Below are 16431 nucleotides of genomic sequence, written 5' to 3'. Positions count from 1 at the left end.
TTTACGAAAAAGGACACCCATGGAGTTTCCTTAAGTTTTTCTTCTGACTCCCTAAAATTGAAAAACACCGAGTTTTTCCTATACTGGACTCGTTAAAATTCAACAGTAAAGGACCTGTTCAATTTTAAACAGGAACGAACCACTCCTTCTTAGGGTTCAAATTTTAAACTAAGTTGGACTCATCCGAAGGATGAGCTTATAATCAAGCAAATGTTATCCTCCTCAAGCTTGTCAAAAATAAAGAGGTACTTGCCAGAAATGGTGGGGGAAAAGAGAGAAAAATGAACTTGTTTGTTATACTTTGTGTTTTAGAAAAGTAGTTAACCACTCTTGAACACGACACTTTTTGTTCACATGGGTTGGGAAATCCTTTGCCTAACAGTTAATCAAACCATATTGAAAGTCTTTAGCCGGTTTCTGGGTATTAGTTTTGGGTCAATTGTCACCAAACCATCTGCAGTGTCGTTATGTGTTCAAGAGGTCAGTTCCAATAAACCATTCATTTGCAAAATATATGTCATCCATTTTGACCATCCCTTAGTTAGTCCTTGCCAAAAATATTTCTTCAAAACTTGATCTATGATTTCGTGTTGTGGGCTTGCCTATGACGCATCACTTTCTATCGACTCCAACTCCTTATCTAGAAATATGATCTAGAAATCGTTAGTACCTTGGAATCTGCATGCCCTAATGGCAGGTTTCTCGCCTTCGACGACAGGTTGCATCATTGACCTTCGATCAAACGATTCTGTGACATGTTTGACATCAACTCATTTATTCACATTTCATGGATTGTACTGAGTACTTTGAGAGCCATTGACATTACTGGCGGTTTCTCTCACACTTGTTAACAGTTCACATCATTGACTGGTAATTAAGTGGTTTCTACCATGTTCGACTTCGACATATTCATTCACATGGATAGAATGGTACTAGTTCGGGAAGTAGAAATCAAGACCCTGGATCTAGTTTCCACCATCCAAGCTGTGAGGAATTTTGTTATTCATTATACAGTGGACTATTCATAAACATATGGTTGCACCCATACTGTGTCTACATATGTCTATACTCGTGATGTATTACAAAATCATTCCTATATTAGAGCAGTTTAGTTAGTCTTCTAGTTAGTTTTGATCTGAGCATGGGAATGCCTACCTCAGCGATGATATGTTCACATATATATATTTTGCATTGAATGTTTTTACAGGTTCCAACCGGGGTGTCCACAGGATGATCCTTGAAATGATAAAGTACTTCACTCTTCTTAGATGACAAATGCTATCCTCATCTATTACAGACTTCGCACTTTAGGGGGCAATCTGTTGCACAAAAATTGTCACCTTGACATTCTGCAATCTGTGTGAGTCTATCACCACTCATACTTTCCTCCTTTGCAAGTCTAAAGCCTCAGTTATTCATATCAAGCCTTGAAAATAAGAGAAAGCCCTTAAAAGCCTCTAAAATTCTGGTTCTGCACTTTCTCTTAGCATTACCTGCGATCTCGCACCTAATGGTCATGTCCCTTGTGCACCTGACTGCTCTGTCTCTGTGTTATGGGTGAGGACCCCTGTAAAAGTTAAAATGGCGCAAGTATATTCTTAAAAACTCACTTTGATTCATTTCTGGAAGCTTCTGGAAGGAATCTTGAGGTGGCAAGTTTGCTCTTCTAAGGTTCATGCATCCCATACCTTAAGGAGCTAACCCCTTGGTGTGAGGAGCTTATCCCTTTGAAGGAGGACTCTATCCCTTCATAGGTGGACCTGTAACCTCCTTCCTTTGCACTATAAAATGAAGCATTGGGCTGGTTACTTGGGAGGTTGAAAGCTGAATATTTTTGAGGTGAAATGTTGTTGGAACTTAGTCTTCCTAATTGAGCTTTTGTGAGGAAAGATTACATACCTCTTTGATCTCATTTGGAAGAGTGTGAGGCTTGTCAAAGTAGAGGAGATTTTTGTTTTGGACCCTGGGAAGAGCTTGTATAGCATCAAGGCACCAAAGGTTGTAAAGTTCTTCTATTTCAAAGTTAATACAATCAAGTTTATTTTTGTCAATAAACTGTGTTTTATGGTTTCTTTTATGGATTCCTTGATCACCATAATGAACATGATTTATTATATTAGCTATGCAGGTGTTATTTGATGTGTTCTTGTTTGTGATTGCAGGTTCTAAAAAGGAAACTCTTTCAGACAGTTGAAGGATGGCTGCTACAAATTAGCATTGGACTTAAGGTAGGGTCTAAACACCTCTATAGTTTTTATTAATGAATCGCAATATGTTTAGAGAAAGGTAGATTTGCTTGTCCTGCTTGTTGCTAGATATCTGTTGATACTAGGGAGATCAGCCTTGTCCGCAAGATCGATTTATCCAGCCAACATGTACTCTCCTTGTTCATCCCATTAATTGTCGCGTCATGTTTTTTCATGTACTTGTATCTGCAATCACTCACGATGAGACGACATCAAATCCATAAACCTCCTAGTCTACCATGATGCATGATCATTCGCTTTTGGATGTAGGTGACCGGGAGAGAGGACAAGGTTTGGAAACTTCACAAGGCAAGTTTCAAGCCATGATACGAGCTCTGAGCATTGTTGGTGAAAATTGCGCAGAGGTCACGAGGAGACTGAGATGGACAATCTAGATCGGCAGTGACTTTCCACGGGATTTGGGTCGGATGGAGGACAGATCTGCACAATTTCTAAGGTAAAGTAATTTGTGCAATGGAGGGCCTTAGTAGAAAAACTACACAATTCCTGGAGGGAGCAAGCTGCGTGCTTTAGGAGCCTTGGCAGAAAAATCTGCACAATTCCTGGAGGGAGTTGGTAGTGGGTTGCGGGATGGCTTGGCAGCAAAAACTGCGCAAATCTTAGAGGGAGATGGCAGTTGGTTGTGGGGTTTGTTAGAGATAAAAACTGTGCAATTGTTAGGAGGTTGACCTAATGACCACCTATGCGAATTTTATGAGCTCATAGGGATGTGGGCTGCTGAGGGGCTTGCTCAGAAATCTGCACAGTTTTCTCGATCAGCAGCCTGTTGGCTTACTGGTCACTAAATGGAAAAACTGCACAATTCTGGAGGGGAGACAGGGATGGACACTTGGCTTGTCTACACAGTTTTCTTAGTCAGCGAAGCGAGCAAGGTCTGTAGCTTCTGCGCAATTTTTGAGGGGAGTGAGTCTCGAGGTGACTTCTCGGTCAAACTCTCCGGGTAACTAGTAGGAGGGTTCGATGATCATCTTGCAATCAACATAGATTTAAATGGCTTGCTTGACACTTCTACATTTTTCTAGGTGACAGTCGGTCGAGTTGATTGCAAGGTCGAGGTTTGGCTGTTAGAGGGTGATCTGATCGTTAGAACTTCAGAAAAATTTACTAAGTGTGTGAGCGAGTGAATTTGTGCATATGCGAACATTGCAAACTCACACTCAACATAACTTGATGACAAGACGCCTCAAACCGTCAAGACAACATATACTCAACATGACTGATCGACGGTGCGAGTGACAAGCGTGATGCTTGTGATAGATCGTTGAATGACTACGACGATGCTTGCGCAATAGTGCATACAACATTGTGTGTGAGTGTGATAGATGTGTACATGGCGAACAAAACTTAAACACAACTTTCAACATCACCAGGATGAGGTTGCAAGAATTACATATCAATCAACATGCAAAATACAAAAGTTGGGCAAACAAGTGAAAAAGAAGCAAGACATGTATAAGAAACACATGAAATTACTTTTCGCATTTGCACACATGCAAGCTACTAAGGACAGGATGATATGACAATGACAAGAATTCCTACAAAATCAACTATGAGGCATACTTCAGAAGATGTTCTTTACTTACCATACTTACCCTCAAGATGACCGTGCATCGAGTGACATTCGCATGCAGTCCTGATATTTTCCATTACTCGGTTCCTTGCTCCTTCTCCTCAACTCCTTGGAAATGATTTCAGTATGTCACCATTTCCTATAGTGACTGAGAGGTAGATCTACGCAATTTCAGCAGACAGTTATTGTTGTTGGAATGACGCCCTGAGAGGCTTGTCTGTGAAATTTCTACATGTGAGTCAAATAAGACAAATTTGACAACACTACGTAGTTTTGAGGCTCAAGGCACTAATGCGGGAGAGGGGTCCTGGGACAACACCTCTATGCAATTTTTGAGTGCAATGCAACTGGACTTCTCTACACAATTCTGGAGAGCGATGTTGGCTGGGGCCTCTATGGGTCGCGGGGTTTCAGTAGGTAAGGGAGGTTGGTGTCTATGCGCACTGCGGGGTTTCAATAGACAAGGGAGGAAGCATGATGGTTGTGGAAGCAAAGCGCATAGTTCCGGGAAGTTGGATGAGGTTAGATTGCTTGGAAAAATAGCTAAGTGTGAGATCATTGAAACATATGCAAACATTGATAGGACTTGATTGTGATCACACACAAACACTTAGTGACACAACGTAGACCATCCATAATACATAAGACATACATTTCTTGATGCAACAACCTTCGTGACGTAAGTGTGTGAGGTGAGTGTAAAACATGCCTATGTGATGACAATCACTCATATGCGCACAATTCCCTTGAAGTAAGACAACATTCCCTTTACATGACAAACAACAACCCCTATGCCCAAATATGACACATGTTGCATGAAGATAAGATCACAGGCAACTCTTAAGATCAAGGAGGAGAGTTTGAAATCATCATCTTACCAATAAGTGACAAAGGATAATCGATCATAGGATTTGAGGTAGGCTCCGAAATTTGCATGCGATCCAAAATTTTGGAGGGTGGTCGTAGTTGTGTTGACGGTACTCGACATGCCAACATGTTAGTGGATCTCCCCGGTAAGAAGTCCCAATTATACTTTAGACCGTTTGGTGTAGGAGTCCCAGCGGTGGGTTGTACAGTATCGCCTTAACTGTGGTTTCGCATAGATGCATGTAAGATTTCCCTGTTGGTAGCAAGGTTGTGACATATGCAGTAAGTCAGGGAAGGTGCATGAGCAGTTTTAACACACAGAGCATGAGGTGAGTGCACCCCTTGGAAACCTGTGGAAGCACAAAGTTAAGAAGGGAACACACAATCTAAGATGCATCACAACATGGAAGGAAAGTGAGCTAGAAATCCAATTTAATGGTTAAACCAATAGCACAGTCAGTAAGATTCATACATACATATATAGAAAATAGCTATACATGCCTACGTAAGCAAACAGATACATAGATCATTTAGAGTAAACAAGATAGTTGAAATACAATACGACATATGCATGAAACGTGTTGGATTTGTTATATTAAGAAGTGTAAGTTCCAGTCATACAATACATCCATGTCCAACCACTATTTCCGACTGCGGAACGTTACAGTCACTACTGCTTGCTCCTCCAAAGAGATATACTAGCTCTACATAGTGGAAAAGCCAAGGCTCGTTACAATACTATCCAAGCTCTCTCTTAGATAGTCCTATCGAATGCCTGGCTAACCAAAAGCCTCTACGATGAGTTATGAGGGGATATTTATAGCAAAGGGTGGGGTGGTCCTTGACATTCCCCTTTGTGATAGTTCATCTACCCTCATGACTCTTCATCTACTCTATTGTTGTTACATCCAACTATCGACACTTGAACGTCCACTTGACAAGATGTTACATACAATCTGCACATGTACCCATGTCAGACAAAATGTCTTGAGCAAACCATGCAAGAAAACACTAACACTCGGACATTTGAGGTGAGACCAACTCTTTGACATCCTTGTGATGGTCAATGGCGGCGAACTGATGCCAAGCTTGTTCATCTGTGATGGTGTCTGTGCACTCAATGGTGACATCGTGCTAAAAGCAAAATCTTGCCTACGTTGCATCCGGGTACACTAATATGGCCCCTCTATCCAAATCATTTGATAGCATGTGCATCATCATCTTGAGTGTGATCAGACCAACAACATGTTGATTCATAGTTTCTGCGTTGATCTCCAAGCATTTGCTGGTGTTCGTGCACATCAACTTGTCAAAATACATGTTCATCTCCAATTGGAATTGCTTATTGTCTTCGCCTTAATGAGTGTGCCAAATGGGTGGGATCGCATGTGTGTGTACAATGACATGCATGTTGTTGAATTCCTTGCATGCGATCAATAGCAAGGCTCACCTTTTCCGCTTCGTGCCAGCTGTTGCGGTGGATCTATAACTTATATGGGCGGAGTTTCATCTGGTTGTGCATGTTGTGCCCCCTATTGTCCCTGTTCCTGCTGCAACTCATTCTATCATCTATGTAGCTCTTGTCTGTCCTTGAGTTGCTACTTCAACACATGCAACTCCTTCTCTGTTTTGTTCTCTTGCTTCGCGTGATTGGCATGTTGTGCCGTAAGCTCATAGCCTCAATCTCGAAAGCTGATTTCATCATGAGTGGATCTACTTTGAACTTGTAGCTTTGCTCTGCCCCTATGATGCTCACAACCTTCCTCTTCCATTTGTCGCGTGTGGGTGTGATGCCTTTTGTTGTTGCTGATGGTGCTTCTCATTGTGATGTTGTTGACATATCATCTTGAGGTTCATGTCTATGAACAAATTGATGTCTTCATAGGTAGGCAAGCTCATAGACACTTGCTTGGTTGCAAGCCCCGTTGTGATCTCAACGGTGTCCTTTGACTCTACTCTCTTGAAGGCCATTGTTCTTATGTTGCTGACAGACAGATGAACACCTATGATTCCTAGAGACATAGAAATACTCGTGGAAAGTAATCTGTTAGTGGAAAACCAAAATAAACTTGAGGACTGACTTGCAACATACCTGTGTGATTGATCGTGAAGGTTGCGCAGCTTCCGCTAGGAGGTCGGGAGTCTGACTGCCAAAACTGCGCAAGGCATAGTCTGGGCTATCATGAGGCTGGATGATTGCTGGAACTACGCAATTCACAGTCCATCATTTCCTACTGAGGACTGAAACTACGAAATGCGCAATTTCAGTGAGCAGTGACATGAAACTAGCAAACTGCATTGTATAGTTTCTACGGCTAGTAGGACACTGCCTCCAATAATTATGCAATGCAAGCCTAGAGGTAAATGTTGGGCCAGACTTGCACAATTTCTAGAGGGAAGGCAGAGCCTTCGCTTCTGGAAATGCACAGTGCTAGCTAAGCAAGGCACGGTCCGAGCCAAGACAGCCCAGACTAGCTGACGGGTGACTAAAAACATGAGAAGTCTGAATGCATGATGAGATGAGTGCAAAGAAGAGTGAATGATCATACATACAAAGGAAAAGTGCAAGATTCAGAAAATAGGAAAGCATGCATGTGTGTGAAGTGAGTCACCACAACGGCGACCGTATGTGCAAAAATAGTGTCATCCATGCGACGACAGTGAAATGAGGATGAAAACTGAAACGATTCTTCTACAAGATAACATACATCAAAATGATAGCAAGCATTCAATGAAATCAAGCAGATAACACTCACACAAAGTGAAACACAAAAATAGACAAAAATGCACTGCGAGACATGAGAAGTGGGCTTACCCCGACACAGTTGAGCTAAATTTTCCGACGACTCCTAGATGCAATATGGGATGTTAGAGCTACTAGGTCGATGTGAGGAATGAGCTCTACAGTGTTCGGTTGATGAGTTTTGATAAAATAGAGGTTGTGACACGCATGCCAGAAATCTAGGAAAGGTGACACTTCGCAGGAGGTTCCTAAAATGATCCTTGCATGTAACCTCCAGCTTCTAAAATGGATCCCTGAATCAAGGGATTCCTTTCCATGCTTCCTTGGGAGAAGCATTCCATGCGTGAAAATCAGTTTTGCTCGATCCCTGAGTGAATCGATCAACCTGAAGGCACATGCTTCGATCTACGAGCCTAGGATGAAAATCTACACAGTTTCTGGGTTGAGCAGAGATGGTAGTCCTAGAGGGACTGCGCAATTTCTGTGAGGAATAGGTGATTGTCTCCTAGGATTCCGCAATTTCTAAGATGAGCAGCTATCTTGGGTCAAACCTCACAATTTTCTCAAGGAAGCATGTTTGACAGCATCTCGCAATTTCTGAGTTGAACAACTTCTTGGTTGGATTGGCGCAATTTCTACTAGCTCCTAGGCTAGCTGTCCCTGAGGGATTGCTTAATTTCTAGGAGCAGCAGGTGACTGTTGCCCACGATTGTGCAATTTCTGGGCTGAGCCGCTGTCTTGGGATTAATTACACAATTTTTGAGTGGAAAACTGTCAAGAAGAATTGCGCAATTCTAGAGCCCAGCTGGGTTTGCACAATTTATGGAGGGAAGTATGGTTCCTCCCCAGAATTGTGCAATTCTAAGAGGGAGATGCTCAACCAGCAACTGACACTAAGTCCGGAAAGCAACCTGTGAAGGGGGTGGAACAAACTTGCATGCACATGCTGACAGTACTCTATGAAACAACTGAAGCTAATGTGCTTGACAGTGCAAAACATACTGCTCAGGATGCTCGGTAAGGAGGCTCCAAAACGAAGTTAAGGAAAATATTTGAAGGGTGGTTGTAGCCTCTATAACACTTGGTGACACACTAGTAGAACTCCATCTCTCTGAATGAACCTTGTTCATGAAAATCAAGTCTAACACCTCTGGAAGTATTGTTTAGTTCTTTGTTCGTCTTGGTTTCCACACTTGCTTGATTGTAAGATGTAGCATCTGCCAAGCTCTTGGTCACTCGAAACACATTCCAAGCCAATCCAACATAGTTGTTTCAACTGGGGATGAGGGGTACATTGGTGCACAATTCATATGATCGTCAGAGTTTTAGTTTCATCTCTAGTGTTGCTTCATTGCCAATAGGCTTGGACAATATGCCGATGGACTCACGCAAGAACACAAGCATCGCTCCACTGCTAGCAAGCCTAGTCAGTAAACCGATAGAGTTATTTGCATCACCTCTTTGCGCAGGAAGCCTTTCTCTTCTTTTGTCGTGTTCATTTTTCATTTTTTTCGAATTTTTTCACATTTTCACATTTTCATTTTTCATTTTTCGTAATTGTGCATAACACTTATTAATTTCAGAAGCGTAAGAGGGATCTCAACTTATTGAGAGAAAAAGAGGTTGTTCCTTTAGAGAAGTAGTTTGTATATACCTTTGATGTGCTTGTTAAGATTCCCCCCCTACCTTACTCTACTTAACTGAGCTGATAAGGAATAACCATAAAACAACCAACTAGAGTAGGTGATACTAGTTTGCGCACAAGCATTGTGTTTTCACCAAGCTTCACTTCGAAGAGTAAGTATTATCCTTTAATGTATCATGGATTGAAGACAACAATTTCTTACATAAGAGGTAGGACGACAGATAACCAAGTATTGATAGTTGTACAAGTCTTCTTGTACTTCAGCCAGCTTGTTTCAAGAGTTGCACATGGTCCATGCGAAACTAACCTATGGACATAAACAAGCAAACAAACAAAAAAGAAAAGGAAGAAGCAGAAGAAAATGTGTATGCAAATTGAGTAAGCAAACAAACAAGAAAGCAAGCAAACACACAAAGAGAGAAGCAAACATGCATGCGAGCAAACAACTCAAAATCAAACACTACTCCTACTCCTAACCTAACTGTGCATGGGCCTAATCACATGAAGTGATATTTCCAATGCAACCACCAGTGCATTAGTCGACCCATGTTGGTGAATGCATGGTTCACGAACCTGGTAGTTGCACAAACCAGCAAGCATGAAAGATATAATGATGAAGACGAATACACTCTAAGCTTAAGTGCGTCCATAGAAAAGCAGTAAGTGAAAGCTCATGACATGCACTCTGTAGACATTGCATGGTGTTGTGCTACACTGCATGCAGATTTTGATTGTATGCATTCTCTTGACTATGACATACAAGAAAACGTGATAAAGGTAGACCACTTACATTGTGCAAGTGTGCTTGATGTGTAAGATTCCTCCAGTGCATGAGCGATGGGATTGTGTAGTTCGAGTGGAGGAAGAAAAATCTGGGTGTTTTATTGATCTTCAATGCAAAGCAGAGAGTGATGAGGAGCCTTACATGTTTCAACAATTTCCTAATCGGAAGTGAAACCAAACTCAAGAAAGCAAGGGCGTGACATAACCATTAGCTCGGGGTGAAGTTTCTTGACAGTCTAGGGGGTTTTGACTTTGTCAATAGATAGATCATCATAGACCAGCGCCTTAGACAGATTAACAACGATTGAATCAACATTGTGATCGATTGAAGAAGTGGATAGATCACGACAACCAAGATCAGAAAATTCGGGATGTTTATCGGCATCCTCATGATATGATGAATCGTGCAGAGGGGTAGATGAGAAGCAAGGATGTTCATCGTCTGTGTTTTTAGAAATGATAGATGATAAATTGGACAGATTTTCGGAGGAATATGTGTCCTCTCCGCAATGTAATGATAGACTGACATCCATTGTGTCCTGTGAATGATTGGAAGTAGAAACATCTAGAAATGAGTTTTCACAGGGGAAGTCAGGAGTGGAAGAATCACAAGGGATGTTAGGATAAAGTGGATGAGGTGCGGCTGGAAGGGAGTCATCCTTCTCCACAAGTTCTTCTTTAGAATCCCACACGTGCTCATCATGAATGATGGTGCATATGTTAGTTGATAAAAGGTGTCTTTTAAAACTCCTATTTATCCCACATTAATTATCAACCTGGGTAAGTCCTCTTATTTCAAGAGTGTACACAATATGTGCACGCTATAATCCCAGAGAGTAATGTTTCTTAAATTGTAGTATAGATCTTTCAAATACAAGAGTAAATGGATGCTTTTAATAAATCCCAATTGCAATTAAAGAAAACTTAATCCTCTAATGAAATCAAATCATACATTCATCAAAGTAACAACAATCATCAGTCGAGGATACAGTAGTGATAACTCATTCCTCTTTTAACTGATTTAATCTAAATCAAACACAATCCTCAATAACCAATACAAGCAGCAAACGATCCCAATCTGAGAGCTTCGACAACGATAGTCAATACTCTTTACAGTTGATGATCTCAAACAAAATATATAATTCAATAACTAAATCTGAAATAACAGTAAATTGAATCAACAACACTACTACAAATTATACAAAGTAGAAGGATTCTGTTAAGATTGAAAAATAAGAAACAACAAAGTGATACAATTGCAGAAAGTAAGAATTCAATCAAACCATCACACTGCGGAAATTAGAAATGCATGATACAGGAACAACAAGTGAATCCACCAGGGGTCGGGCCCTTAGCCACCAGTGAATACCGCTAGATTACTTCAGGAAATGCGAAGGAACAACAAGCCTAGTTATATATTAATCATCAAATCGGGCAGCATTACAGTAATTTGTGTCTTCTCAGTAGTGAGAGTCTACAAATAAAATTACAATTCGGAGTAATAATACTCTCTCCCTCTCCTCCTATCCTATCCTATCTATCTCTAATCTAATAATCCATCTAATTCTCCATAATTCCCATTCTCTTGTCTTTGATCTCTGTTTTCATTTAAATACACAGAGAGCAGAGAGAAGTTACAACAAAGATGATTACAAAATGATTCTCATTACAAAATTGGATTGTTCACAACAAATTGATCAACAAGATCATATCTGAAATATCTTTCCATCAACATTCAACAGGAACAGGTCGAATTTGGTATTGCAACTGAGATAATTTGGAAAACGGCCACAACAGTGAATTTGAGAAAAATGTCTTCAAAGAACCTTCTGTTTCTCTTAATACGGACCAAATTTGGGAAAACGGCTCATCACAAAACTAATTTGGTCTGTTCTGGACAAAACCCATGTTTCGGATTTTCTAGATTCTTCTCCATTTGCCCAAAACGTCCAATGCAAAATTGTCACTTCTTATTCCAACGAATTTCTGAGTTGGCACATTTAATGATGAGCTAGAGATCAAATCTGCAATATGGAAAATATATTGGATGCTAAAATGGTGAGTGATGTTATAACAACTTTATTTATAAACCATCATTGGCAAAATCATGTATAATAATCATCAATTTATTAAAGATAAAGGAGAAGAAATAATATTTATCCATAAGAGCATAAATAAATACAAGATCGAATTATATGATAAACCATGATAAATGACGTGATAAAGAATGATAGAAATTGGTGAAAAAGGCATTAACGAATGATAATAATAATGACAAACTAGTAGCCCAACATACCCCCAAACTGAATATATTGCATGTCCTCATGCAACCCAAAGACTCTGTATTAACCAAGCAATAATACAAAAATTGTCCATCCCAGCTCATAAAATGGATCGAACAAATTAATTCTTCTTTAAATAATGGATATTCAATTTTAGCAATATTGATGAAGACGTAACAATTTTTACATTGATGTTCAATTATATGTATATGAAGTTCCAATAAAATATGATATAAGTAACAGTAAACTTCATTAACCATTTTCTCAAAAACTACAAACCAACTTTTGCTGAAATTTTGTAAGTAGATTTCTACTATATTAATGCTTCTATGATCCAAAAATCAGATTGTTTTAATGCACGGATCATGAGATATAATAAAAATGGTTATAGGTGAGAGTGCATGATTTCCAAAATTTTATGAACTAATTTAACTTGAAATTATCTAGGTTTGTGTATTTCAATGATACCTTTTTATTATCCAAAAATCACAAGATGTCAATTCACAGTTTTAAAGATATACGCAAATCAATTTCTGCACTGTATAAAAATGAAATTCTATGCCTTAAATGATAAATAAGGTAGAAAACATTCATCATGTATAACAATTCCTCCCCCAAACTAGAGAGTTAGCATGCCCTCATGCAATGCTAGAAAACAAATTGAGATGGTTTCTACAATCTGTTGAAATCTATGCTTGGTGTAAAACAACATGGAATAAGGGAGGTGTTGAGAATGAATAAGAAGATCAATGGATGATAAATAATATGAATGGCATGGTCATAATAAATAAATAAATAAAATACACACTCCCCCAAACTGAAAGAATCTATGTCTTTGAAAAATGGGAAGTGGTAAAGATGTGGAATGAATGATGGTAAATAATGCTCAATGGATTTTCATAAAATTTTCCTAAATTTGTAATAAATCAGAAAAGTATGTTATTTTACCTCAAGTTTTACCTCCAAAGAAGAAAAAAATGTCGAATGACATGTATGGACTGGCATTCGTTGAACTTAATGTAGGCAGAGTTGACGATGAAAGTGATGCAAAAGGTGGAATCCAGGCAAGCACATCATGTCTGGATAATTATGCGCATTCGCAAGTTGCTCGAGCCTCTTCTGTTAGTCGCAATAGTGTGGTCGTGCTACAAATAGAATTCTTCCCATACTTGTTGTTCTCTTGTAAACAATTCACTATTCGGCATGCAATTTCCGTGAATCCACTGTGTTAGTTTGGAATATCAACAGATAAGATGCATGCAAGAATTTCAACCAGAAAAACTTTTGTATAAATGAAATACTAATATTTTGTCAAATCATCAAGTTATGGCAGAGTTCAGTAATTATATCATATGCTAACCCATAATGCATAAATTCCCCCCTTGAATTGGAAAAGGGATTCCATGACCATAAATCATATGAAAGGTGTTGTGTTGATGGCAAGGCAAGGGAATGAACAATACGGCAGTGAATGAAGCAGAGTACACATATCAATGATAAGACGATGAGATTTATGGTTGTAATGAGAGCAGAGTGTGTAAATATAGTTATGAATAAGAGATAGAACGTTTTGGATTGATGATAAGTTATGTGAAAAAGAAAAAGGACAACAATATGCCAAAAAGATGCTTTGCTGATAGTATTCTAGCTGAAAAATAATGTGATTGATCAAAAAACAAATTCTCATGCGTAAAGGTTCAAAACAGGAAAAATTAAGGAAATAACTTCTCTGATAAAAAGAGAGAATAAGAAGAGGGTATTATAGTAATAATTGACGATAAGATATAACTTCAATACCATAAGCAGAACCTCTGCTGCTAGCAGGCGTCCATAGCCTTGGCAGGGTTTCTTTTTAACCTGTATGAGCCAGGATCCTCAATTGATAAATGGAGAGTTTCAGTGCTATTCTACAGAAGAGATCAGAGTGCTAGTGTGGTAACCAGATAACCACACTGCCATTCACTAGGATGTAGCAAAAGTGATCAGGTCGGCTCGTGATGAGACCTCCGATTCGGAGGATAATTTAGCTATCCAATGGATCATAACCCTAGTGTGGTGGCCATAATGGGAATGTCACTTTGTTACAACCTTATGAACATGGTAGACTGGCTCGTAATGAGACTCCCTATTCTCCATCTACGAACAATTTTTTTTTGTTATTACACATTTTTATGATAAAAAGAGGGAGGCTCGGTACTCCTTAAGGGCAGGGATGGTGGAAGAAGTTGAACATGTCAATAGAAAAAATATACCCATAATCTCATTTATTATAGGCAGAGAAGATTATAACCAAGAAGGATGGAACCAGCATGGTATTAAGATGATCAATCAATATCATGTATAGTAGAAAACAATGCAGTAAAGTAGTATATAAATAATTGTGTCCCTTTTGAAAATAATCTATCATCAAGGAGTTGTCCTATTAAAGATCATAACATGAATGATATTAATTCGCTTCAATAAAATCCATAATTCTTGTCCTCATAAAAGTAGTGTACTTCATGCCATGAAAGGGAATCAGTAAAATGTGGTTGAGATGAACTAGGAATAATCCCACAAGAGGAAGGAAGGGTTGTTCTTGAAAATACTCCCAAAGTGTTGTTCCCTGTAGGGAACAGCAAAGGAAAATACATGCAAAAGTGTTGTTCCTTATAGGGAAAAACAAAAAAATGTATGCGAAAAAGTGTTGTTCCTTAAAAGGAACAGCAAAAAATACACACAAAAAAAGTGTTGTTCCTTAAAAGGAACAACAAAAAAATGTATGCGGAAAAGTGTTGTTCCTTAAAAGGAATAGCAAAAAAAATACACACAAAAAGGTGTTGTTCCTTAAAAAGAACAACAAAAAAATGTATGCAAAAAAGTGTTGTTCCTTAAAAGGAATAGAAAAAAAGTATGCAGGAAAGTGTTGTTCCTTAAGAGGAACAGCAAAAAATACACACAAAAGAGGTGTTGTTCCTTAAAAGAAACAACAAAAAAATTGATGTGAAAAAATGTTGTTCCTTTTAAGGAATAGCGGAAAAATGTATGAAGAAAAGTGTTGTTCCTTAAAGGGAACGGCAACTGTTCCTTAAAGGGAACAACGAAAAGAAAAAAATGCACGCAGAAATTGTTGTTCCTTAGAGGGAACAATAGACAAAATTCACATGAAAATTGTTGTTCCCTGTAGGGAACAACAAAGGAAAAATAGAAAAAAAACTAATGTACAATCTATTATCCAAGAAAATCCAATCAAATAAAAAGAAAACAACAAAAAAAGGTAAACTTATGTACAGGTTTCAAGAGAATAAATTGTTTAGTGGACTAGTGTTGTCGAAGAGTTTCTTTCTGCAGCAAGAATTTGTATCCTGAGTTCCTCATTGTTCAATTGTCAATGGAGCGGAAACTACAATTTTAAGGAAGCAACACTTGAAACACAAAAAAAAAAAGAAAATTTAGAAAAGAAACAACACTTTATTTAAAAACAGTATGTAAATAAATTAAGTTACAACAGCTATGATGTTATTTCCTAAGACAAGGAAAAAAATGATCTTTTGGAAAAATGTATTGGCAGTAGTGACATGAATCTTCAAATGGAAATCAATTCTTCATTGTCTCTGTTATGAATCTGTTGGGTAATGAATTGTATGAAACTCCCTTGTTTCATTAAAATTTCTTTCAAGAATTGCTCGTCCATAAATTGACCTTCTTTATTCTCCTAAGACCTGCAAAAACGAGTGTCTACCTGCGATAAAACATTAAATCATGGATCAAGAGAGGTAATCGGGCTCCACTAATCCAAGAATTATGAAAAAAATAACAATTAGTTACTCTGTCAAACAAATCCACGGAGACAATAACAAAATAAAATTTATTTGTCACCTGCGGGAGAGCAGTGGTCGACCATACTAATCAGCAGTGTTTTAATCACAACTCCTTTGTTTTTTGTCCAATTTGAGTGATTCCAAAGCTAGATGAGAGCTAATTCAAAGGTATATTTCCAATAAAAACATTTTTTAAAAATTCAAAGATATGATATGTCAATTTTACTTAGAACAACATGCATAACAGAGTCATTTTCGATTACCCCACTTAGAACAACGGTGGATATTTTAAGCATAGATTTTTCGTTTGATGTCAGATTCGAATGATTCAAATTGGAAATTAAATTATATTCATTTATTTATCTCCAATAAAAATAGGTTTTGAAGAAAATAATAATTTATAGGTCAAATACTCTAATGAACAGCTGGAAAAACAGAGTTTTAGGAGTGTTGATTTATGATGAACAGTCAGTA

The sequence above is a fragment of the Pinus tabuliformis genome, chromosome 1_2 (assembly GCF_031772625.1).
Source record: "Pinus tabuliformis cultivar Carrire ecotype Pingquan chromosome 1_2, CPIR1, whole genome shotgun sequence".
In the NCBI taxonomy this organism is placed as follows: domain Eukaryota; kingdom Viridiplantae; phylum Streptophyta; class Pinopsida; order Pinales; family Pinaceae; genus Pinus; species Pinus tabuliformis.
Note: the sequence above shows the minus strand (reverse complement) of the source record.